The sequence below is a fragment of the Carica papaya genome, chromosome 2, assembly GCF_054855325.1.
Source record: "Carica papaya isolate Zhongbai chromosome 2, ASM5485532v1, whole genome shotgun sequence".
Classification (NCBI taxonomy): domain Eukaryota; kingdom Viridiplantae; phylum Streptophyta; class Magnoliopsida; order Brassicales; family Caricaceae; genus Carica; species Carica papaya.
Genome location: NC_142310.1, coordinates 6,339,737 through 6,364,591, shown reverse-complemented (window position 1 = coordinate 6,364,591; position 24,855 = coordinate 6,339,737). Strand labels below are relative to the sequence as shown.

At 38.9% G+C, this 24,855-nt stretch overlaps 2 pseudogenes; one reads left to right on the top strand and one right to left on the bottom strand.

The window, feature by feature from the left end:
• Positions 1-8,631: 8,631 nt before the first annotated feature.
• Positions 8,632-10,251, top strand: LOC110824029 (3-ketoacyl-CoA synthase 19 pseudogene; annotated as a pseudogene).
• Positions 10,252-21,204: 10,953 nt separating this feature from the next.
• Positions 21,205-23,105, bottom strand: LOC110823950 (3-ketoacyl-CoA synthase 19 pseudogene; annotated as a pseudogene).
• Between the last annotated feature and the right edge of the window lie 1,750 nt (positions 23,106-24,855).

The window sequence follows — 24,855 nt, the reverse complement described above, 5'->3', positions numbered from 1 at the left end:
CATCACAAGTGTGACTTATGCATAGGTTTAATTCGTAGACATTAGGCTATCCACCAAATTCACTATATATTATGTTAAAAAATGATGTTAAAATTGTACAAAATTCATAATTTAATATAATTCAATAATAAAGTTTCTTATTATATAGTATAATTTCTTTAAGATATTTTCATTTATTACTTATGTAATACATAGCAGAAGACATGTTCACCAATTTTTGTTTGCTCCAACTGTAAAATATAAAATTACATCACAACTGGTGACTCATGCATGGATTTAATTGATAGAAATTAGGTTATCTACCTAATTTACTATATATTATGCTATTACAATTGTACAAATCATAATTTAATGACAAAATCACATAGATGAATCACACTTTACATTAAATTATAAGTGAACCACAATAACTGATAAAGATGTGACAATTCAATTATGTAATCCACTATATCTTAATTAAAATTATATTTAAATAATTTACTTACATTTCTTAAGAATATAACTTTCATGACAACGTACATAATTGTCTTTAAAAATAAATTATAGTTATTAAGAAATATTTTTATATTTACACAGTTTACTATTTGAAGTAAATACTTTTTTATTATATGGTATAATTTTTTTAAAATATTTATCATTTATATTTTTTTACATGATTTCAATAATCCAATTAAATTTTAGTTCGTTGTAATTATTACAATAAAATATTATAATATTTATAAAATATTTTTTTTACCTAAAATGTGATAGGTATGCTGAAAATTTAACCAAATTCAATTACTACAATTTTATCAACATATTAATTAATAAAATTATTGATTTCACTAAATTTAAATATTATACGATGATTATCACTAACTTATAATAGATTTATAAAAATAAATAATTTTATATTTTTAAAAATATTTAAATAAAATATAATATAATATTTTTAATCACTAAACTATTGTATTTTCAATCATTTATATAATATGTATAGCGGTAAACCTATCTATCAACTTTATGAACTTAGGTTAAATTTGATTTTGTGAACTACGCCTGAATTTTCTTAACATTGATTCACCAAATCCACATTTTAATGCTTTTTTAAAAAAATTAAGAAATTATTAATATGTTTATTAAATAAACTCTTAAAATTTACTTAAAATCTTATTTCATCACTTTGTTTAAGACATTTGCTTGTTTAAAACAAATAAGAATAAAATTAACCCTCTTAAATTTTAACTTTTTAAATAATAAGTTAATACTTTATATTTAATTTTTATTTTTAAAACTTTATATGGATTAATTATTTATATAAATAATATTTTTATTTATTTTTTACAAAAAAAAAATATGGCCCTCGAGAATGTACAAAATAACTGCACCAATAAGACTGGGTCTAGACCGGGCTGATCCGGAGCCCAACATTCATTTTATTTCAGAAGGCTGGCGCAGCGCGGGCCCAGTCCTGCGCGGATCATAGACACGTCTAGCTGCCACCGCCCCGGCGGCCTGTTAACTTCTGCAAAACGCTGTTTTATGTACAAGTTTGCTCTTCGTCAGTTCAGCAATTACCAGGGTGAGCCTAAGGATTCATTGGTTTGATCGTTTCTTTGGTTATTCCAAGTAAACTAGCTTTCCCCGAAATCACTTCGTTCTTTCATTTCGCTCAAGGATTACCCCGGAAATTTGTCTACGGCGGAAATTGTACAATCAGTAAATTGTCCTTCACAGCTTTTTTTGAAGGAAATCATTTAGACCCAAAGGAGAGTAGTTTGTTTTGTGCTTGAGATTAATAGGTATTGCCTGAAAATACACTTGAGTGAAGAGGTTTGTTATATATTATGTGAAGTGGTAGAGTTCATAAGCTATTTGATTGATTGCTTAAATGGAGCCTTGTTTTCTTGGATGGCAATCATGACTGAGAAAAGTTCAATATGGAAACTTACTTGTTTCAAATTGTTTATATGTTTCAAAGCTATTGCTACTAAATGATAGTTTGCTCTAATATCAGGATAGAAATTTTTTTCTCCTTGTATATTGACTGCTTTACTAAGTTGACTTTGGAAGCTGATATGCAGGGCAGGGCTATATGTATATGTAGACAGTTATAACAATGTAGGTGCTTGGCTGTGCGTCTTTGTAGGATACTTATCCATGACGAGTCAGTCTTCAACAATATAAAAATTTGAATTCCTTTAGGGAAATGCTGTAAGTTTAAGATTGATACTTATTTTGTGTTCCCTTAACAAGTCATCACTGTGAATGATTATGTTTGTAGCTTATTGCTTGTTACTATCAGTTGAGGGATGACCACCTTGGCTCAGGCTGTTCGGTTTTTGATCAAGTGCTCAAAATATCGGCAGTTGAGCCTGTGGGTACTGTTCCTGTCACCACACTGGACATGGGCAAGCTTCACAAAAATGTTTGAGCTGAGTAGAGAACAGTAACTACAGAGGTAGTTCTTCTCTCCTACCTCTGAAAAATTGCAAAGAAATTAAAGCATTGCTAGCAATTTTTTCTACAAAATTTTTATTTAGTAAAGCTTCCAATTGAACAAAGGTGAATGCCTGATCGAATTGATTAGGTCATGCAGGAAAAAGATTCAAGTCTACCGGCCTATTAGGATGTCTTAGCTGCATGCATCAATGCCCCTCTTGAATGTTAGTACTGCAAATTGGCTATGAAACAAGATAACAGCTTGTAAAACCTTTAAACAGTTCATGAAAAAACTTACTCTTCAACCATTGGAGCATGCTAAAAACAGCTTCCAAAATTAGTAGCAGTCTAATTTTAGCGCTGTTATTGGTGGTGCTTTTGGTTGTGATGGATAGAAACATGTGAAGAATACCTAAGATCTTACTATGATGAGCATATGAGCAAGTGTCTTTTTTTTTAAATAACAAGTAGAAAATATCATTAAGTATCAAGGGGGTACAAACCACCCATACACGAAATTATTTACAGACCAGTCAGTATATCAATGAGTTCTCCTAAATTTTCTATGTAGTTTAACGGTTAACCTATGATTAGTAAACAAAGGGTCTAAAACCATCGCTTCCCTGAATCCTGTTACTACCCTCCTCTAACCCTTCGAAAATTCTCCCATTTCTTTCTTTCTAAACCACCCAAAAATTGTCAAAGGAATGAGCCCCCAACATTTCTTCCTATTGATCAAAGCCTTCCTTGCCCATAGTTCACCCTTCACTGTACCAGCCATAACCTAATTGACACCCTGCAGCCTATAAGCCATTGACCACAAACTGAATGCAACGGGACACCAAAGAAGCAAGTGGTTACATGTGGTTCTGGCTTTTTTTTTTTTTTTTAATTTATGGACATTGAAGGTTGCATGGGGAAACTTGCCAGAAAGGTGAAAGTTGATGCTCATGCTTGACGCTGTGATGCTTTCTGTGTTTCCCCAGTAGGGGTTATTTCATCAGGACAGATACATATATAGCTGTTTAGTCCAGAGGGATTGATGGAAATCACTTGGGCACTGTTTCAGTGATTATAATGACAACTTGAGCTCCAAAAGTTAAATTAATGAGTATCCCCATTTCAACTCCCTTAGAAGCTATAAAGTAAACCATAAAGTTACTTGAGCTTGCTTGATGTTTTCTTCTAAGATGCATCTAACTATTAATTATCCCAACAGTGATAAATACTCTCATTACATGGCCTCACCTCCCTTAAAAAAATTGTTCCTTTGTTTTTTCCCAAGTGAACTCTTTTTTTCTTTGTTATTTGATTTATGATCTTTTTATTTGTCAATAATTTTAAAAGTAACTTTTGTTTTTAGTTATTTTAGTAATTTAGCCTCTTCAAAATGTAAGAACTAATCAATAGTTAGTTTTGTTTCATTGCTTGCAGCTGGCCATTATTATGCCTTAGTGCCTTCACCTATAGACATCTTACTAAAGGAATAACAATAAAGAACCTTGTTATTTGATTGTTTTTCAAGGGTACTTCTATGTTCTAGTTAGCAGTTGAAATTCTAGGATGTTAGTTAGCAGTTGAAATTCTTTTGAAATTCTAGGATGTTACTTGTCTATATGCTTACATTTGACATACTAATTATATATGAAAGAAAATGAATACACACATTTTCTTTCCTCTCTTCCTTTTTGCATGAGTGAGTTTGTTAGGAGCTTCAAATATGGAGTCTGCCGTGAACTTGAGTAAGATAGTGAGAGAGAGATAAGTAGTTTTAGAGGCGAGTAGAAAGGAGAGAAAAGAAAGGTTTTAGGGTTAGAATGAGAGAAGTGAAGAGAGAAAGTAAGATGAGATGAAAGTATTTATAAGGGATTCTAAGACTGTTCGTTAGTTCAGGAGGTTGTAGACAAAATTCTATTACACCATTACATGGCTGTATTCTCTTACATTCTACTCTAGTACGGCAATACAGAAAAATCCAACAAACCATAGCAGAAAGGAAATCCTAATAGTACTATATAGCTACAGCTGGAGAAGTGCAAGCTGAAATGACAGAAATTATTCCATTTCCAAGTACCCAAAATCTGGAACGCCAGCTCAGCTTAGCAGATAATTTTTCTTCTTTTTTTGATAATAAATCTGGAATGCATTGCCACCCTCCCTCAGCTGTCCTTTTACCGTTTTGACCCAAGTCTTTTGTTGTCGTAACAACTCTTCCCCCTCCGGAAACTTCCTTGTCCTCAAGGAAACATTCTGGAAATTACTTCTTCAGAAAACTGATGTCTTCCCAGGTAGCTTCCTCAGGTTCTCTGTTAGTCCACTGCACCAGAACTTGTTATGTGGTCTGTCTTCCTCTCTGGATTGTCCTTTCAGAAATTACTAAGTGGTTCAATTGTTGGGAGTCCTTTTATGCCAGCGCAGTCAATTCTTCATAGTGAACATTGCTTCCAGAAATAAATTTCTTCAAAAGGGGTCCCTCATGATGTATTCTAGCATGATCAGGCAATTTTAGTTTGTATGCAGCTGGTGACAGACTTTGAGGCTCCACGACCACGTTGAAAAAACTGCTCAGCAGCTCAGTTTGTCATGTGTTTTGCTGCTGCTCCAGGCTGTTTGCTTCTGGATTCTCAGCTCTTTCTCCTTCCAGACTGCCATCTCTCCATACAAAAAAATTACAGCAGCATTTAGCTGGTACTTCTTCCTCATCATTTTGTTCAACCCATTACAAGCCACCCTTCTAAATTTTTTACTCCCGGCCAGCTCAATCAGTTTATTCTCTCTTCCATCCATAGTAAATTCTACACAAGATTGTATAAAATTAAAGATATTAGGGCTGAATTGCCTCATCCAGTCTATCTATGGTTTTGAGACAAGGAACATCAATCTTATGTCTGTAAACTTCAGAAAGCTATCCATGGTTTTAAACAAGCTTCTCATGCTTGTTTTCAACAGTTCACTTATTTTGTTTTCTCTCAGGAATTTATTGCAAGCTGAGTAGACAATTTACAGAAGGGATCATGATGCGGTTGTTATTCTTTTGCATCTCGATGATATTATATTAAGAGTTTTTTCTAGCGCCAACCAACCTTACTACTCCTTGAATATTGAAGGCACTAACAATCAAGGACTTTCTCTTGACTAAAGCAAATGTTACTATGGATCTCTTACAAAGCAAATGGGGAGCAAAGATGCTTCCCTTACTATTTGACACCTCTAATGAGTTGTCCTGCCCTTTATTGTTGCCCCACTGGCAACTACCATGTGGTTCGGAAATCTATCTTAATTTGATGCCAAACAACAGGAGCTATTAATTAATGCATTGTCTGGGAGAGCATATTTGAATTGGAATCCTTTATGAGAAAGAACAGAACAAGAGAAAGAGATACTGACCGATGATATTACAGGTTATCCCCTGTTTGTTCTTATAAAATTGAATAAGAGGTTAAAAACCCTTTTTCTCAAATCAGAATTGGAAGTTGAAATTTTTAAATGATGTTATCTTCATTATCAGAGTAACTGACTGCACATATGGGGCATGCCTATGCTTGAATTGTCCTTGTTGCTACCAGTTTTGTAATTTGAGGTGAATTGAGTTTAGTCAAGTTCTAGTTATTGCAGGCAGATCTTCTTACCATCTCTATAGGTCTATATCATTGGTGGAGACATCAATCGATATTATCTAATGAACATGGGTATTTTGATTAGTTGTTTCATAAAGAGGAGAAATTTTTTTATCCTCAATAAAATTAGGCAATGCCACTAATTTTGACCATAAAGCCTATATGATCAAGTGACCAGATACTGTGGCATCTAACTTCAAAGGGTTATAGGATTTCTGTGTAAGTTTATAAAAACACCGATATTTTTTTTAATGAACATGGATATTTTGATTAATTGTTTCATAAAGAGGAGAAAATTTTTTATCCTCAATAAAGTTGGGCAATGCCACTAATTTCGACCATAAAGCCTATATGATCAAGTGGCCAGATATTGTGGCATCTAACTTCAAAGAGTTACAGGATTTCTGTGTAAGTTCATAAAAACGCCGATGTTTTTTTTAATGAACATGGATATTTTGATTATTTGTTTCATAAAAAGGGAAAAATTTTTTATTCTCAATAAAGTTGGGCAATGCTACTAATTTCGACCATAAAGCTTATATGATCAAGTGGCCAGATACTGTGGCATCTAACTTTAAAGGGTTATAGGATTTCTGTGTAAGTTCATAAAAATGTCGATGTTTTTTTTAATGAACATGGGTATTTTGATTAATTGTTTTATAAAGAGGAGAAAATTTTTTATTCTCAATAAAGTTGGGCAATGCCACTAATTTCGACCATAAAGCCTATATGATCAAGTGGCCAGATACTGTGACATCTAACTTCAAAGGATTATAGGATTTTTGTGTAAATTCATAAAAACGCCGATGTTTTTTTTAATGAACATGGGTATTTTGATTATTTGTTTCATAAAGAGGGGAAATTTTTTTATCCTCAATAAAGTTGGGCAATGCCACTAATTTCGACCATAAAGCTTATATGATCAAGTGGCCAGATACTGTGGTATTTAACTTCAAAGGGTTATAGGATTTCTGTGTAAGTTCATAAAAATGCCGATGTTTTTTTTAATGAACATTGGTATTTTGATTAATTGTTTTATAAAGAGGAAATTTTTTTTTATTCTCAATAAAGTTGGGCAATGCCACTAATTTCGACCATAAAACTTATATGATCAAGTGACCAGATACTGTTGTATCTAACTTCAAAGGGTTATAAGAGTTATGTGTAAGTTCATAAAAACACCGATATTTTTTTATCACATTTTAATCCTATTCGTGAAAAATACGTAAGTGATTAGTATATATAAATAATCAGCTTATTAAGTATTAAAATTGAAGTTTAAGTTAGAGAGTTTGAGATTCAAAAGAAGAATGTTGAGTAAGCAATAGTTGAGTTTGTTTAAGCAGAGAGGATCTTTCTTGAAGATTGTTTTAGACTGCCCTAGCATCTTGCATGATGTGGTTACACTCTTTGATTTGTTTACAAAAATCCTCGGTGCGGCCATCTTCCCGGGGAATTATATGGCACCGTCTTTTGTTTCAAGTTACCAGTATTTTTCGATGTGTAGTTTCACTCGAATCATGTTCTAAATTCTCGGTCTTGACAGGTTTATAATAAATACATATAACTTGTATTATTACTATTTTTTTTAAAAAAAAAATCTGAAATTTAAAAATTGAATAATTGATTGGAGTGGGGCTCAAGTTTATTAGATCACGAATCTTCCGATCTATAAATCGAATTGAGGAGAACCCATTATGTGTAATTAATTTGAGTCTGCTGCCTTCTAATAAGTTCATAAACATGTGATGATGTATTGAGAAAGTTGACTTCTAGCAAGGGCAGGCAGTGGTCTTCAATGGCATTCAATGGAAGATAAAAGGCTAAATGTCTTCAAGCTCCTCTTCCCCATTATTTATATCATTTTAATTTAGAGATACAAATATTTTAATAGATATAATTATTTTATTATTATCATATTATATTTTTTTGACTATTTTAATATTTATTTATTAATATTAGTCTTTGCTATCATGCATTCACATAATAATAACCTACGTAATAACAAATTTATCAAATATATATATATATATATATATATATATATGTATATGTATATGTGTATAATTAGTATCAGAAAAAAGTACTATATGTTAAACCTTAAAAACTCTGAGATAATTAAATACTAGTTGTAACTCCATCAAAATTTAAATTTTATTGAGAATATAAAATTTAATATTTTATTATTAAGCATAAGGGATTCTATCTTAATCGGTTTTTGATCTTAAAAAATTTTTAGTATGAAACCGATGGGGTTAATCGATGCATACCATTCTCATCAGAGACGCATATTGTATGAATGTGCCTTCTTAAATAGATATATAATAAAAACTGGTACAGACCCCTATCACTATATTTATATATATATATATAATATATCACTACATGCATCCATATACAATAAAAAGTATAATTATTAAATTAATAATAAGTACATTGATGCATGGTGTGGGTCATGTTTAAACACCATGCACCCACAAAATATACATAATTATAAATTAAATAATTGCTATAATTAAATTAATAAATTAAAAGTTTACGCACGTGGATAATAGAGACAAAATTAAAATTTCCATATAAATAGATTCCTCCCACTCTATTCTTCTCAAACTCTACCACCCCCATCCATGGATATCCTCATCACAGTATCTCTACTTCTGCTTCTCCACATCATCTTCAACCTGTGCAAGTCAATTTTTTATGGAAGAAACCGTTGCTGCTACATCCTGCATTACGAATGTTACAAGCCTACCGACGATAAAAAGACTGACATTGAAAATGGCATGAAAATTGTTCGGAGGAACAAGAACCTCGGCTCCCAAGAACATAAATTTGTCTTAAGAACACTAATTAGGTCAGGTATTGGTGAAGAGTCTTACTCCCCGAGAAACGTCATTGATGGCCGAGAAGAGTTCCCGACTCTTGGCGATTCGCTCTTGGAGCTTGATGATGCCATTTTCAACACTCTCGACAAACTTTTCTTAGCAACGGGGGTCTCGCCAGCAGAAATTGACGTACTCGTTGTTAGTGTCTCTGCTTTCGCTCCAATTCCCTCAATCACAGCTCGAATAGTGAACAGATACGTGATGAAGGAGAACATTAAGGCCTTCAATCTCTCCGGAATGGGCTGTAGTTCGAGTCTTGCCGCCATTGATGTTGTTCAGAGATTATTCAAACTATATGATAATAGATTAGCTATTGTTGTTAGTACAGAATCTCTCGGTTCTCATTGGTATCCGGGAAAAGATAAATCTATGATTCTCTCCAATTGTCTTTTCAGATTAGGAGGGTGTTCAATTCTTTTAACAAACAACAAAACTATGAAACACAACGCAATCATGAAGCTAAACTGCTTAGTCCGAAGTCACATTGGTGAAGACGATGAAGCTTACAAAGCTTGCTTCCAAGCTGAAGATGATCAAGGATATGAAGGGTTTATTCTCAATAAAACCCTAATCAAATCAGCTTCCAAAGCTTTAACCCTAAACCTTAAATTGCTGGAACCTAAAATTTTTCCAGTCTGGATTCGTATTAAAACTATAACTTCTTTAAAATATAAAAACTTTTGGAGTATTAAGTCAAGAATTAAGCACTTCTGCATACATCCTGGTGGGAGAGCTGTGATCGACCAAGTTGGTACGACTCTACAGCTTAGTGAATACGATCTTGAGCCGGCAAGAATGGCGCTTCATAAATTTGGCAACACTGCATCATGTGGAATTTGGTATGCTTTAAGCTATATGCAAGCTAAGAAGAGGCTTAAAAATGGTGATGAGATCTTGATGATTGGTCTTGGAGCTGGTTTTGAGTGCATAAACAGTTTATGGGAGGTGATGAGGGATTTGAAGGAGGAAGAGAATGTGTGGAAGGATACAATAGATTTATATCCTATGATCTTTGAAGTTACCAAAGCTAAGATGGAAAATAAGTATATGGGTCAATATTGATTCAATGATATGTTAAAAAATAACAGCTATATATATATATATATAGCTAGTTGGATTAATTTATAAGACATAATTGGAAATAATATGAGGTAATTAAGTCTAGCTCTTTTTACTTTTTCTTTTTCTTTTGATTACTTGGAAAAAATAAAGTAGAAGCAATGGGCAATAATAAAGATGTACTGATCTAGTAGTGCGTGCAAAATATTGATAGATTTGAAGGTAATGTAGTGTTTGTTGTAATGAAGTTCTTTCCTACCTCATTAATTTTACAGGGTATATGTATTTATTTTATGTTCAAATACATGACATGACATGACATGAAAAGGCTATACTAATGTGATGGACATATATATGTGTGTACGTGTATGTATATATATATATATGGAAATAATTATAACATACATTATGGAATAATTAATAGGAAACTAACACGAACAATAATTATTCTTTAATTTTTTTTTTTTTTTTACTTCTTAATTCAATTCTAAATAGAAACATAATTATTTGTAGGTCGCTTTTTATACCATTAAAATAAGAAAAAATATTTTTGTTTACTAAATTAATGTGCATTACACTAAATCAATATTTATATTTGAATATACCCTTTCATAATGCACATACTTTGTGTCAAATTAATTTTCAGTACAAAAATAACACTTATGACTCGAGTACTAAAACTCCAGTTATATATACACACAGACATATATGATCTTATCTGTAATAATTGAGGATCAACCTTTATATTCGAATACACCTGCCATTGTACTTGGCTTTTGTAAAAAATAGAAAGAAGGATTGAAAAAGAAAAAGAAAAAAAAGTTAAAAGGGAAAATATATAGAAGAAGGAAGGAAACGAATGGGCTGGAGTTGAGAGGCCCATGAACTATTTTAAAAGCCCAAATCCAATATAAAGCCCAATAAGAGAAGAAATCTTGAATCCATAAGAAGAAAGAGATGAGAGTCGGTCCAAACCAGCCTCTTATTCCCAAACGACGTCGTTGGCATGGAGATCAAAACGGGGCTACTCCAAGACATGTGCGCGCGAGCGAACGAGATTCCATCGGTAAGTTTCTTTCAACGTTAAATTACAAAGAGACATAATTTATTTTTATATTTTCATTTTTTTTTTAATTTTCTCTTTCCCATCGGGGATGAATGTAAAAATTAAAGTATAATTGAGTAGCATTTGTTTCTCATTACATTTTTTGTATGATCTCTAGAATAGTTTTGATTACATAATCTAAATGATAATGAGTTTTCTTTTTCTTTTTCTTTTGTAGGTTAAATTTTTTACTTTTGGATACGATAGAACGGAATTCATTACTTGTCAGTTTTGTAACGGCCCCGGAAATATTAAAATGAAATGAGTATTTAAATATATCGAATGCGGAAGCGAGATCAAAATTTCAGTTAACATCCCTTACATGAGAAAAAAACCCAAAAACATACTTAAAATATAAAAGATTAAACTAACTAAGAAAGAAACTCGAAAATAAAACTATGCGTATGACTACAGAGTCTCTAGGCATCCCCTTCGTCGTCCTCCTGCGGAACGGGCTCGGGAACCATGTCTTCCTGATCTGAAATGGTTAATTAAGGAGTGAGCTACACTAGCCCAGTAAGAACATCACGATATCTCACCGTCACGGAGATAAAGGTGGGTAGAAAAACACAAAAAAGACCAATGGAGCATAATTTACAACAAACTCGTTTATTAACATGAAAACCTTTACCATCCACTTACCTTGGTGGAATTTATGAAAACAATATGAGAAAAACAATAACATCATCATAATCATTGAATAATGTAAGCTGTAAAACATAACACTTATCACGCCTCTTGTAATTCAATCATTGTACAACATATCTTTTTCTCATTTACCAGCCTACTAGTATCCGTGGGGGTCCATAGGGGTTCCGCTACCCGTTAACCTTTAACATTCATAATCAGTTTCCAGGACCGTCCCTATACCCCGTCCGGTATGGGCGCCAAAACCATAAACCTCAATACCCCGTCCGGTATGAGGGTGAAACGGGCCGTTCCCATACCCCGTCCGGTATGGGCGCCAAAACCATAAACCTCAATACCCCGTCCGGTATGAGGGTGAAACGGGCCGTCCCCATACCCCGTCCGGTATGGGCGCCAAAACCATAAGATCTCCATACCCCGTCCGGCATGTGAGACCACAATCCCGGTAGGGTTCCCTACGGACCCGGTCCGTCCACCATTTCCCAGGATATCTAGTCAGGCTGACCCCCATAATACAATTATCAGTCTACACGATCTTTCATTTTTCTTTTCCTCAGTCAGCATCATCAATTCACATTTAAACAAGCAAATCGTAATTCATACCAAACAGACAACATACAGTATCAGTTTTTCAGTCATTCAACCCATAATTAATAAAAACGTAGTACATGCACACAAATCTGTAAAATGAACACATCAAACCTCATTTTGCATTTAAAGCTGTAAACAGGCCAAATAACAGTAAATCATCAATCACACTAGACTCGGGCTCCATTAGCAACCTTAAGCAATTTCACACATGCGTTAATTCAAGAAATACCGTTTTATCATTTTGAACTTTAATACCGTGATAGGAAATAGGGTGAGGGGTCCTTACTTGTTTTCGGGATCCGAATACGATTCACAGTGCGCTTGCAGGCTGTCCCTAATTTTTCCTGAATTTTTTTCCCGGGGAACTGAAACACACTAACAGTACCTGCACGTGTTCCAAAAAAAAATCCAAATTAGGCCCAGGGCCTCTTTCGGCCCAAATCGCAACTCCGGCACGGCGGCTCCGCCGTGCTCCGGCGACGGCGCCGCCGCTGGCGGCGGCGAGTCGCCTCGGGTTGGCTGTTTTCGGCCGTTTTCGGCCGAATTCGGCCACACTCGCATTGGTCCTTGTCAGAAAACAACCTTAGGGCCCTCGGGGGGGCCAAAAAATCACGGAAAAACGGAGCTTACCGGCGGCAGCGCTCTCGGGTGCAGCGGCTCTCCGGCGAGGTTCGTGTTTTGGTGATTTGGCTCCGGTCAACCTGTAGAGAAAAGAATGGTGATCACGGTGATATAAAAATTGCATCGAACGGAGGCCGGGAAGGGCCTCGTCGGAGGCAAAAACCGAGAGGGGGCGCGGCGGCGCCGCTGGGCTTCGGCCGCGTATTCCGGCCGTTTGGCCGGGATTTCGGCTTCGATTTGGCCATAGGAGGAATCAGTGGGGAAAAACGAGTCGGGGGTATGAAATTTACCTCGATCGGCGGTCGGAAATTTCCCCGGTGCGGCGGCGAGTGGCGGCGGGTGGCGGCGGTCGGCCTCTGGTTCGTCTTCTCCGGCGAGCGGCTGGCGGCTAGGGTTTTTGGTCTGGTGTGGAGGTTCTATTTATAACCCCTTGCCTTTTGATCACAGCCGTTCATTTCGTTTTAATCTGGGCCGTTCATTTTTTGATTGAATCTGGGCCGTCCGTGCGTTTGAATCTGGGCCGTCCGATCGCGTGATTGATCTGGGCCGTCGGATCGCACCCACGCAGATCGCCAACGTGGCTCCTTTCGGAGTGACGCGATCTTGCCACGTGGCAGGCCCCGGTTGGCCGGGACTGCTGACCGGGCCTGCTGACGTGGCTGCTGACGTGGCCCCCCCCCCCTTTTTTTTTTTTTTTTTTTTTTTTTCCTCCTCCTTTCCGGGTGCTACAACTCTCCCCCCCATAAAGAAATTTGGTCCCCAAATTTGCCTCATTACTCTTGATCAAACAGATGATGATATTGGGCCCTAAATTCTGATTCCAGCTCCCAAGTCGCCTCCCTAGGCGTGTGGTTCTGCCACAAGACTTTTACAAATGATATTTCCTGGTTACGGAGTATTCTGCTTTCTCGGTCCGTGATACTGACCGGTACTTCTTCATAAGACAAGTCTTCTCGGAGTGAAAGCGGTTCATGAGCCACGACATGAGAAGGGTCCGGATTATACTTGCGCAGCATAGATACATGAAACACATTGTGAACCCGGGAGAGCTCAGGGGGCAGTGCAAGTCTGTAGGCAGTGGTACCAATCTTGTCTAAGATTTCAAAGGGTCCAATGTATCTGGGGTTTAATTTTCCCCTTCTGCCGAACCTACTAATTCCCTTGAAGGGGGTGACTTTAAGAAACACACGGTCACCTTTCTCAAAGGCCAGGTCTCTCCTCCGGGTATCAGCATAGCTTTTTTGCCTACTCTGAGCTGTCTGGATGTTCTTCTTGATCTTAACTATCTTGGACGTGGTTTCTTCCACTAAATCCGGGCCAAACAATCTTCTATCGCCCACTTCCTCCCAACAAATCGGTGACCTGCACGGACGCCCGTATAGCGCCTCGTATGGGGCCATGCCGATGCTTGCTTGGTAACTGTTGTTGTAGGCAAACTCTATCAGGGGTAGATGGTCGTCCCAATGGCCTCCGGAGTCAAGGACACAAGCTCGGAGCATATCCTCCAGCGTACGGATTGTCCTCTCTGATTGTCCATCGGTTTGGGGGTGGAAGGCAGTACTGAGGGACAGCTTTGTTCCCATAGCTTGCTGGAAACTATTCCAAAACCGAGAAGCGAATCTGGGATCCCTGTCGGATACCACTGTTACTGGGACCCCATGCAGTCTGACTATTTCCCGGACATACATTCTTGCCAACTTGTCCAACGAATCAGTCATTCTGATGGCCAGGAAGTGGGAAGACTTAGTGAGTCGGTCAACAATTACCCATATGGCATCGTGTCCCGATCGTGCCTTGGGTAGTCCCGATACGAAGTCCATGGTGATGTGTTCCCACTTCCATTCTGGAATCGGTAAAGGCTGAAGCAACCCCCTTGGGCGTTGATGTTCTGCTTTGACCTGCTGACATACCAAGCAGTTAGATACAAAGTCGGCTATATCTCTCTTCATCCCATTCCACCAGAATCGGGGTCGCATAGTTTGGTACATTTTTGTACTTCCTGGATGCATGGCGAACCTTGAACTATGGGACTCTGTCATGATGTCTCTTTTTAATTCATTGTCGTCTGGGACACACATTCTGTCCTTGAAACGAATCAATCCGTCGGCAGAGATCTGAAATTCTGAGTTCACTCCCTGTCCTGCATCCTTCTTGCGGTTTACTAGGGCGGGGTCGATTGACTGGGCTTCCTTTATTCTTTGGATTAACTCGTGTTGGACTACTAGGTGGCTCAAACATGTGGCCCTCTTCAGATCTTGCAGTCGAACCTGCTGCGTAGCCCCAATGGACCTGCATTCCGAAACCATCAGATGGGCTAGGGTGCCTGCACTCTTCCTACTGAGGGCATCGGCTACTACGTTGCCCTTACCTGGATGGTATAGGATATCACAATCATAGTCCTTGAGGAGTTCCATCCACCTTCTCTGACGCATGTTGAGATCCTTCTGAGTGAAGATGTGCTTCAAACTCTTATGATCGGTGTAGATCTGAAAGGTCTCTCCATACAAATAATGGCGCCAGATTTTCAAGGCGTGTATGATTGCGGCAAGCTCCAAGTCATGGGTAGGATAGTTCTTCTCATGATTCTTTAGCTGTCTAGACCCATATGCTATAACCTTTCCATGCTGCATCAGGACACAACCCAGGCCCAGATAGGAGGCATCACTATAAACTGTATACCCTCCTGATCCACTCGGTAGAGCCAGCACGGGTGCAGTAGTCAGTCGCTTCTTCAATTCTGAAAAACTCCTTTCGCAGTTCTCATTCCAATCAAACTTTGCATTCTTCTTTGTGAGTCGGGTTAGAGGGGCCGCTAGACTGGAGAACCCTTCGACAAACCGGCGGTAATAACCCGCCATCCCTAGGAAACTGCGAATTTCCTTAACTGTTGTCAGCCTTTTCCAACCAAGTACCGCTTCAACCTTTTCGGGGTTCACCGACACCCCTTCCTTCGATATAACATGTCCTAGGAAGGCGGTTTGCTCGAGCCAAAATCCACACTTGCTCAACTTTGCATACAACTTCTTTTCCCTGAGTACCTGGAGGACTTGGGCAAGATGATGAACATGTTCTTCTCTACTTTTTGAGTAGACTAAGATATCATCGATGAACACGATGACAAATTTATCCAAGAACTCTCTGAAGATTCTGTTCATTAGATCCATAAAGATGGCCGGGGCGTTGGTTAGCCCAAACGGCATAACCAGGAACTCATAGTGTCCGTACCTGGTTCGGAATGCCGTCTTGGGGATGTCTTCTGCTCTCACCTTTACCTGATGGTAACCTGATCGTAGATCTATTTTAGAAAAGACCTGTGCACCCTGCAACTGATCGAAAAGGTCATCAATCCGGGGGAGAGGGTACTTGTTTTTAATTGTTACCTTGTTTATCCTTCTATAATCAATACACAGTCTCAACGTTCCATCTCCTTTCTTTGCAAAAGTAACCCCGTCACCCCATGGGGAAATGCTGTGTCTAATGAAGCCACTGTTTTGTAGCTCAGTGATTTGTTTCCTTAGCTATTCCATCTCGATGCGGCTCATTCGGTAAGGAGCTACCGAGATGGGTTGGGTTCCTGGCTGTAAGTCTATGGTGAACTCGACCTCTCTGTCCCCTGGTAGACCGGGCAGTTCATCCGGAAATACGTCTGGAAAGTCTCGGACTACTGGAATCTCTTGGATACAAACTTCCTTCTTGGGTTTACCTAGTTAGGGAAAATACAATATCAACGCACTGGGAATTAAGAAGAAAAGAATTTGTCATTAGGGAGAATCAGTACCGAATAATTTTATTAACTTGTAAATGGCTCCTCGTTGGGAGGATTAAATACAATCTTTTTATTAAAGCAGTCTATGGTGGCGTGATACGCCGCCAGCCAATCCATTCCTAGGATTACATCAAAATCCCCTGTGTCTAACCCTATCAGGTCTACCCTCAATTTCCTATCTGCTATCTCCACGGCACATGCCCTGTAGACAACCTCTCCTAGTAATGTCTCCCCCCCAGCGGTAGATACAAACAATAATGAATCAAGTCTATCAGGTGGTACACAAATTTTGGAAGCAAGAACATGTGAAATAAAAGAATGTGATGCACCAGTATCAAACAAAATATGAGCAATGTGGCCAGAAATAGTATACATACCATGTACCACGTCCGGGTCTGCATCGGCATCCTTCTGGGTAAGGTTGTAAACTCTGCCCTGGATTGGAGGCCTCCCTTGATTCTGGTTCCTAGGACACTCCCTCGTATAGTGTTGGGCACTGCCGCATATGCGACAGGTGTTGTTGAGGCGGTAGCAGGGTCGGTCCCCATGATCCATGCCGCAGTACTGGCAGATCTTCCCACGAGCTGCCCCCATAGCCTGAGGAGGGCCCTGAGCGGCAGGCCTGGGTCTCTTACTGGGTTGGACAGGCATGGTAGGCGCTGGCCTGCGGAGCGGGGCTGAAGGTCGGGAACTTCCCGTTAGCTGAGGGCGGGTGTCGAAGCTCCTTTCTATGATCTGCGCCTTTGCCAGGACTGCCGAATATGTCTCGAGCTCCATCACCAACAAGTGCTGTCTGATCGCCGGGCGGAGACCCCACTGGAATTTCCTGGCCTTTCGGCCCTCATCCAACAATGTCTCCGGGGCATGTCGGCCCAGCTCCAGGAACTTGCGGGCATACTCCGACACTGTCATATTACCCTGGACCAACTGAGCAAATTCAATTTCCTTTAAATGTTGGATGTGCTTAGGGAGATACTCCGCATGGAAAGCCGCTAGGAACTGCTCCCAAGTAACTGGTACAGGCAGGGTGGCCCGCTTGAGCTCCCACCAGCGTACTGCTTCCCCTACCAGCATGTAGGAGGCAATGGCAGCCCTCTGCTCAGGAATTACTCCCAAGGTCTCAAAGGCTCTCTCAGTCTCCGCCAGCCAGTATTGGGCCTCTTCAAAAGAGGATCCCCCCGAAAAAGTAGAAGGGTTCAGTCTCCTGTACCTCTCTATGAAGCCAGGGTCGATCAAGGAGGGAGCGAGGTCCCGAGGTAAAGGAACTGGGGCCGGCTGAGGGTGAACTGGGGGACCCTATGGTGGCGCCTGCTGATGGGGTGGGGGCACTGGAATGTGCTGTGGCGGTACCTGTTGGTACTGTGGCTGTGGTACCGGGTCGTACCGCGGCTGTGGTGCCGGGTGGTACTGTGGAGGAACAGGCTCCTGCCGGGGTGGCTCGGGATCAGCCTGCTGTAACGGGGGCTCAACCTGCGCTAGCGGAGGAGGTCCGGGTAACTCCCTTCTCTCCTCTTGCCTTCGCTGAGCAGCTACGAGAGCTTCCACCATCTCATATAATCTGTCCAAATCCTCCCGAAGCGAATTATCTTGGGCCGCTCGGTTTAGTGGGGGCCTTCCTCTCCTCATTTCTGTGTACCTGCATTTACAAGGAATGGTTGAGTAACGACCAATCGGTGAGTATTTCTTTAAAGGACTATAGTGTAAGGGATGGGTCCGAGGAAATGCGGCTCTGATACCAACTGTAACAGCCCCGGAAATATTAAAATGAAATGAGTATTTAAATATATCGAATGCGGAAGCGAGATCAAAATTTCAGTTAACATCCCTTACACGAAAAAAACCAAAAAACGTACTTAAAATATAAAAGATTAAACTAACTAAGAAAGAAACTCGAAAATAAAACTATGCGTATGACTACAGAGTCTCTAGGCATCCCCTTCGTCGTCCTCCTGCGGAACGGGCTCGGGAACCATGTCTTCCTGATCTGAAATGGTTAATTAAGGAGTGAGTTACACTAGCCCAGTAAGAACATCACGATATCTCACCGTCACGGAGATAAAGGTGGGTAGAAAAATACAAAAAAGACCAATGGAGCATAATTTACAACAAACTCGTTTATTAACATGAAAACCTTTACCATCCACTTACCTTGGTGGAATTTATGAAAACAATATGAGAAAAACAATAACATCATCATAATCATTGAATAATGTAAGCTGTAAAACATAACACTTATCACGCCTCTTGTAATTCAATCATTGTACAACATATCTTTTTCTCATTTACCAGCCTACTAGTATCCGTGGGGGTCCATAGGGGTTCCGCTACCCGTTAACCTTTAACATTCATAATCAGTTTCCAGGACCGTCCCCATACCCCGTCCGGTATGGGCGCCAAAACCATAAACCTCAATACCCCGTCCGGTATGAGGGTGAAACGGGCCGTCCCCATACCCCGTCCGGTATGGGCGCCAAAACCATAAACCTCAATACCCCGTCCGGTATGAGGGTGAAACGGGCCGTCCCCATACCCCGTCCGGTATGGGCGCCAAAACCATAAGATCTCCATACTCCGTCCGGCATGTGAGACCACAATCCCGGTAGGGTTCCCTACGGACCCGGTTCGTCCACCATCTCCTAGGATATCTAGTCAGGCTGACCCCCATAATACAATTATCAGTCTACACGATCTTTCATTTTCCTTTTCCTCAGTCAGCATCATCAATTCACATTTAAACAAGCAAATCGTAATTCATACCAAACAGATAACATACAGTATCAGTTTTTCAGTCATTCAACCCATAATTAATAAAAACGTAGTACATGCACACAAATCTGTAAAATGAACACATCAAACCTCATTTTGCATTTAAAGCTGTAAACAGGCCAAATAACAGTAAATCATCAATCACACTAGACTCGGGCTCCATTAGCAACCTTAAGCAATTTCACACATGCGTTAATTCAAGAAATACCGTTTTATCATTTTGAACTTTAATACCGTGATAGGAAATAGGGTGAGGGGTCCTTACTTGTTTTCGGGATCCGAATACGATTCACAGTGCGCCTGCAGGCTGTCCCTAATTTTTCCTGAATTTTTTTCCCGGGGAACTGAAACACACTAACAGTACCTGCACGTGTTCCAAAAAAAAATCCAAATTAGGCCCAGGGCCTCTTTCGGCCCAAATCGCAACTCCGGCACGGCGGCTCCGCCGTGCTCCGGCGACGGCAGCGGCGGCGAGTCGCCTCGGGTTGGCTGTTTTCGGCCACGCTCGCATTGGTCCTTGTCAGAAAACAACCTTAGGGCCCTCGGGGGGCCAAAAAATCACGGAAAAACGGAGCTTACCGGCGGCGGCGCTCTCGGGTGCAGCGGCTCTCCGGCGAGGTTCGTGTTTTGGTGATTCGGCTCCGATCAACCTGTAGAGAAAAGAATGGTGATCACGGTGATATAAAAATTGCATCGAACGGAGGCCAGGAAGGGCCTCGTCGGAGGCAAAAACCGAGAGGGGGCGCGGCGGCGCCGCTGGGCTTCGGCCGCGTATTCCGGCCGTTTGGCCGGGATTTCGGCTTCGATTTGGCCATAGGAGGAATCAGTGGGGAAAAACGAGTCGGGGGTATGAAATTTACCTCGATCGGCGGTCGGAAATTTCCCTGGTGCGGCGGCGAGTGGCGGCGGGTGGCGGCGGTCGGCCTCTGGTTCGTCTTCTCCGGCGAGCGGCTGGCGGCTAGGGTTTTTGGTCTGGTGTGGAGGTTCTATTTATAACCCCTTGCCTTTTGATCACAGCCGTTCATTTCGTTTTAATCTGGGCCGTTCGTTTTTTGATTGAATCTGGGCCGTCCGTGCGTTTGAATCTGGGTCGTCCGATCGCGTGATTGATCTGGGCCGTCGAATCGCACCCACGCGGATCGCCAACGTGGCTCCTTTCGGAGTGACGCGATCTTGCCACGTGGCAGGCCCCGGTTGGCCGGGACTGCTGACGTGGCTGCTGACGTGGCCCCCCCCCCCCCCTTTTTTTTTTTTTTTTTTTTTTTTTTTTTTTTTTTTTTTCCTCCTCCTTTCCGGATGCTACAAGTTTGTAATCGTTTAATTTAATAAATTCATTTAATTTTAATGTTTAGTTAGGAAAATAATAAATAAAAAAATTTAAAAGAATGAATAAAAAAAAAGACAGAACTAAAAAAATATAATAATTTAAGATGCGAAGAGCATTTAAATTTTTCATATTTTGTCTTTATTTCATTTTTTATTTTGTATGTATCCTTAATCTCTTTTTTTTTTTTTTCTTTTTTTGGTTTATTTTGTAAAATATTATAATTAATACGAGAACAAATATGGATAATCAATCATTTTGCCTAAATTAATATATTAATAAGCATGCGAAAACACATTTAATAAGTTGGTTATATGCTATATAAAACATGCCTCTCGTATCTTTTTACATAATTTTTTTTTGGATCATACTATGGAATTTTTAGGTGACAAAATTAAAAGTAGTCAATAACAATCACATAATTAGAGTGTTATACAAATAGGAAACAATCTTTTCTTTTATACATCATATTGAGACCAGACAAAAGAAGATGAGGTAAGTACACGTGTACCTTACTCTATTTAATTTTCTCTGCAACTTCAGATTCATTCAATTGCTTTTAATTCCCAGATGGCGCACCAGAAAGTGCAGAGCTTTTATTATACCACAGATCTAGCTTCTTTTTCTTTTTTGAGATCGATCTAGCTGGATCTCTATACTTGAATTTTTCTTTCTAGAAATTCTCGTAAACAAGATCAAATTAAATCGTTAAAACACACAGTACGAAAATTAACAAAACCCCTTTGCTTACTTGGATCTAAGCATCACGTCTCTAATGAAGTTTGCATCTTCTTCCACCACAACCTTCTGATAATATTCCTGAAACACAGGATCTTCCACCATGGATGCTTCTGGGTACTTGTCTATGAAATCTTTCCACACATTCTCACGACCCTTCAACTCCCTCATCACCTCCCACACACAATTGCTGCACTTAAACCCCGCTCCTAACCCAATCATTAAGATTCTGTCACCTTTCTTCAACCTCTCCTTAGCTTCCAAGTACGCGAAGACGTACCAGATCCCTGCAACTGATGTGTTTCCGAATCGATGAAGAGCCATTTTTGAAGCTTCCACGTCGTATTCGCTCAGCCCTAAGCTCTTGCTAATCCCCTCAATGACAGCCTTGCCTCCTGGGTGAATGCAGAAGTGGTGAATCCCTGTTTTCAGATTCAACCGAGCTCCTCCACCTGGATATTCATTCGCAGGAGTAACACTCGTACCGCTACTGCGTCGGACTGAAATCTTGTTTGCTAAAAGAGATGATACAACGTAACGAAGCAGCTCTGTTAATGGCAGAACCTTAGGTAAAAGCACTCTGAGATTCGTTGCCATAGCTTTCGCGCCAACTCTTGGGAGACTTTTGGAAAGCACAAACCCTTCATAACCTTTATCATCAGCATCTTGAATGCAACAACTGTAACCTTCATCGTCAGAACCCATATGGGTTCTCACCGCCAATTTCAACTTCAAGATCGCTCGGTGTTTCAGGGCATTGTTGTTTGTCAGAAGCATGGAGCACCCACCTGATCTGAAAAGACAATTCGGGAGCATCATCGATTTTTTATTCCCACAATACCAGTGGGGCACCATAGCTTCTGCACTCACAACGAGAGCAAGCTTGTTTTTGTAACAGTTAAACAAATGCTGAACAAGATCGATTGCTATAACACTCGCGCTACATCCCATACCGGATAGGTTAAAAGTTTTAACATCATCCCTCATCTTATAACGGTTAACGACTCGGGAAGTAATGGACGGAGCTGGAGAAAATAACGATAAATTAACGACGAGGATGTCGATTTCTGACGGAGAAACCCCGGTTTTGGCAAAGAGATTATCGAGGACAGTGAAAATGGATTCGTCGACGTCGGAAAGTGCATCAATCAAGGTAGGGTTTTCTTCTCGGCCATCTATAACACTTCTCGGGCCGTAAGTTTCTTGTCCCATACCGGATCTACCGAAGGTTTTGAGGACAAATTTGTATTCCTCAAGACCCAGGTTCTTGTTACGGAGGATGATTTTCGCGTTTTCTTCAATGCCGAGCTTTCGGTCATCGGCAGCTTTGAAGCATTCATAGTGAAGTAAGTAGCAAGATCGGTTTCGTTTTTGAATTAGTGATTTGCAGAGGTAGAAAATAATGTGGAAGAATATTAGCATGTATATGGCCATGAGGACAAGCTCCATAGTTACAGATGATCAGTAGAGATAAGATGGAAGTGAAGAGGATTTAGTTATATATGTAAATATATAATATATTTGACCTGGAGTGCTTGTATCTTGAGGTTAAGCTTATGGGAAAGATCTGTTTGGGTCTTTCTTTTATAGACCTGAAAAAGGTGGTAACGTACCCAACCACCATGTAATTACTACTACAATAATTTTCTTTTCTCTTCTGGTTTGTTTTTTTTTTTTCCCAAACAATTGATAAGGATGGTGAACTTTTCTCTTTTTTTTCCCTTCAAAAGGATTGATGGGGACGGTAGTGGTGTCACTGGACCTCGTTACATATCCTCGTTACTGATGGGTACACATATAAATCAATAAAATAATATTTTTCAGAGAAAATTCAATAAGAACACACATCTAAATAAGTGATACATAAGCTTGAAAATTCTTGTGAATTATAAATTTTAAAAAAACTAATCACGTTTACAGAAGAATTGGTAATCACTTGAGAACATGAGAAGTTGGATAAGACGGAGCTAGTTTAGACCTGCTTTATTGTGGTCCTTAAATAATGAAAAGTCAAATATTATTCTTAAATAGGAAACTAAGAATGCATTATTACCGCGTACAACACGTTGTACTCGTATTAGGTTTAAACAGAATTTAAATAAGGCATTTTTTTGTGATTTTATTGGTTTTAATCAAGACAGGTTTTTGTTCAATACCCATGAATGGTTACTGTTTGATCTTTTGAAGAGTGAAAAATCGAACTAGCTTTTTCACTTTTCAAATATTAAACTGACTAATTATTATCTTTAAAATCTTCAGCTTTTTATGTTTAAAACACTGAAAATCCTTACTAACCAAGTTTCTCTTGTGTGATTAAAAACACTAATCAAGTTTCTCTTTCTAACATATATATATATATATATATATATATATTCCATGAAAATCTTCCATTGAAAATCGATCTATCAAAATTTCCCATTATATTAAATATGAAAATCCCATTCACCGTGTTTCAAGTAAAGGGTTAATAATGTTAATCAAGTTTCTCCTTCCAGTATTTTCTATGGAAATCAACCAGAAAAAAAGTATAGAAATGCCATCAAGCATGTTAAAGTGAATGGTTATATATCCACCAAACTTTAATAGCGAAGATCAGGAAGATAGGGGGTGCTAAAGGTTGATGAAGCATAATTAAATGAATGATTAGAAGGGAGTAATTAAAACCAAGGCGAGCTGGCAGGACAAAATTCCTGTATTATTTATTTTTATTTTTTTTTCTAATGAAAAGAAAAAATAAGTATCATCAACATTGCGTTATACCTACTCCTTTGTAGCATTATAAATGATATGTAGATACAGATATACAAACACACAGTGCATGTACGTAGCTTTCAAGAGGGACATATACAGTGCATGGGATAGTAACTTTGTGTCAGAAGGTAGAAATGTGATTGGAAAATCTTTTATTGCATGCGACAGTAACTATTTCAAAAACGTAGAAATGTCTACTATATCATTCATCCATGTATAACTCCTCCATCGTAAGAACATATATATATATATAATTTATACAAGCATACAAACCTAGATAGGCCAAGTAGTGAGTGCTTGTTTCGTAGACTACTAATTGATACTTAAAAAATTTAAAAGATACTAAATTCGAACAAGATCAAGTAAGAAATTAGACAAAACACTAACAATTTTATCATTATATTAACTATTCTAAAATTTTTATTTTATTTTTAGTGAGACAAAACTATATTAGCTATTAACTCATTGTTGCTACTGTAAATAAGAAAATCTAATCATAACATAAATTTTTTTAATAAATTTATCGAAAAGAAGTCCAATTTGATCATCACACCGTCATCAAC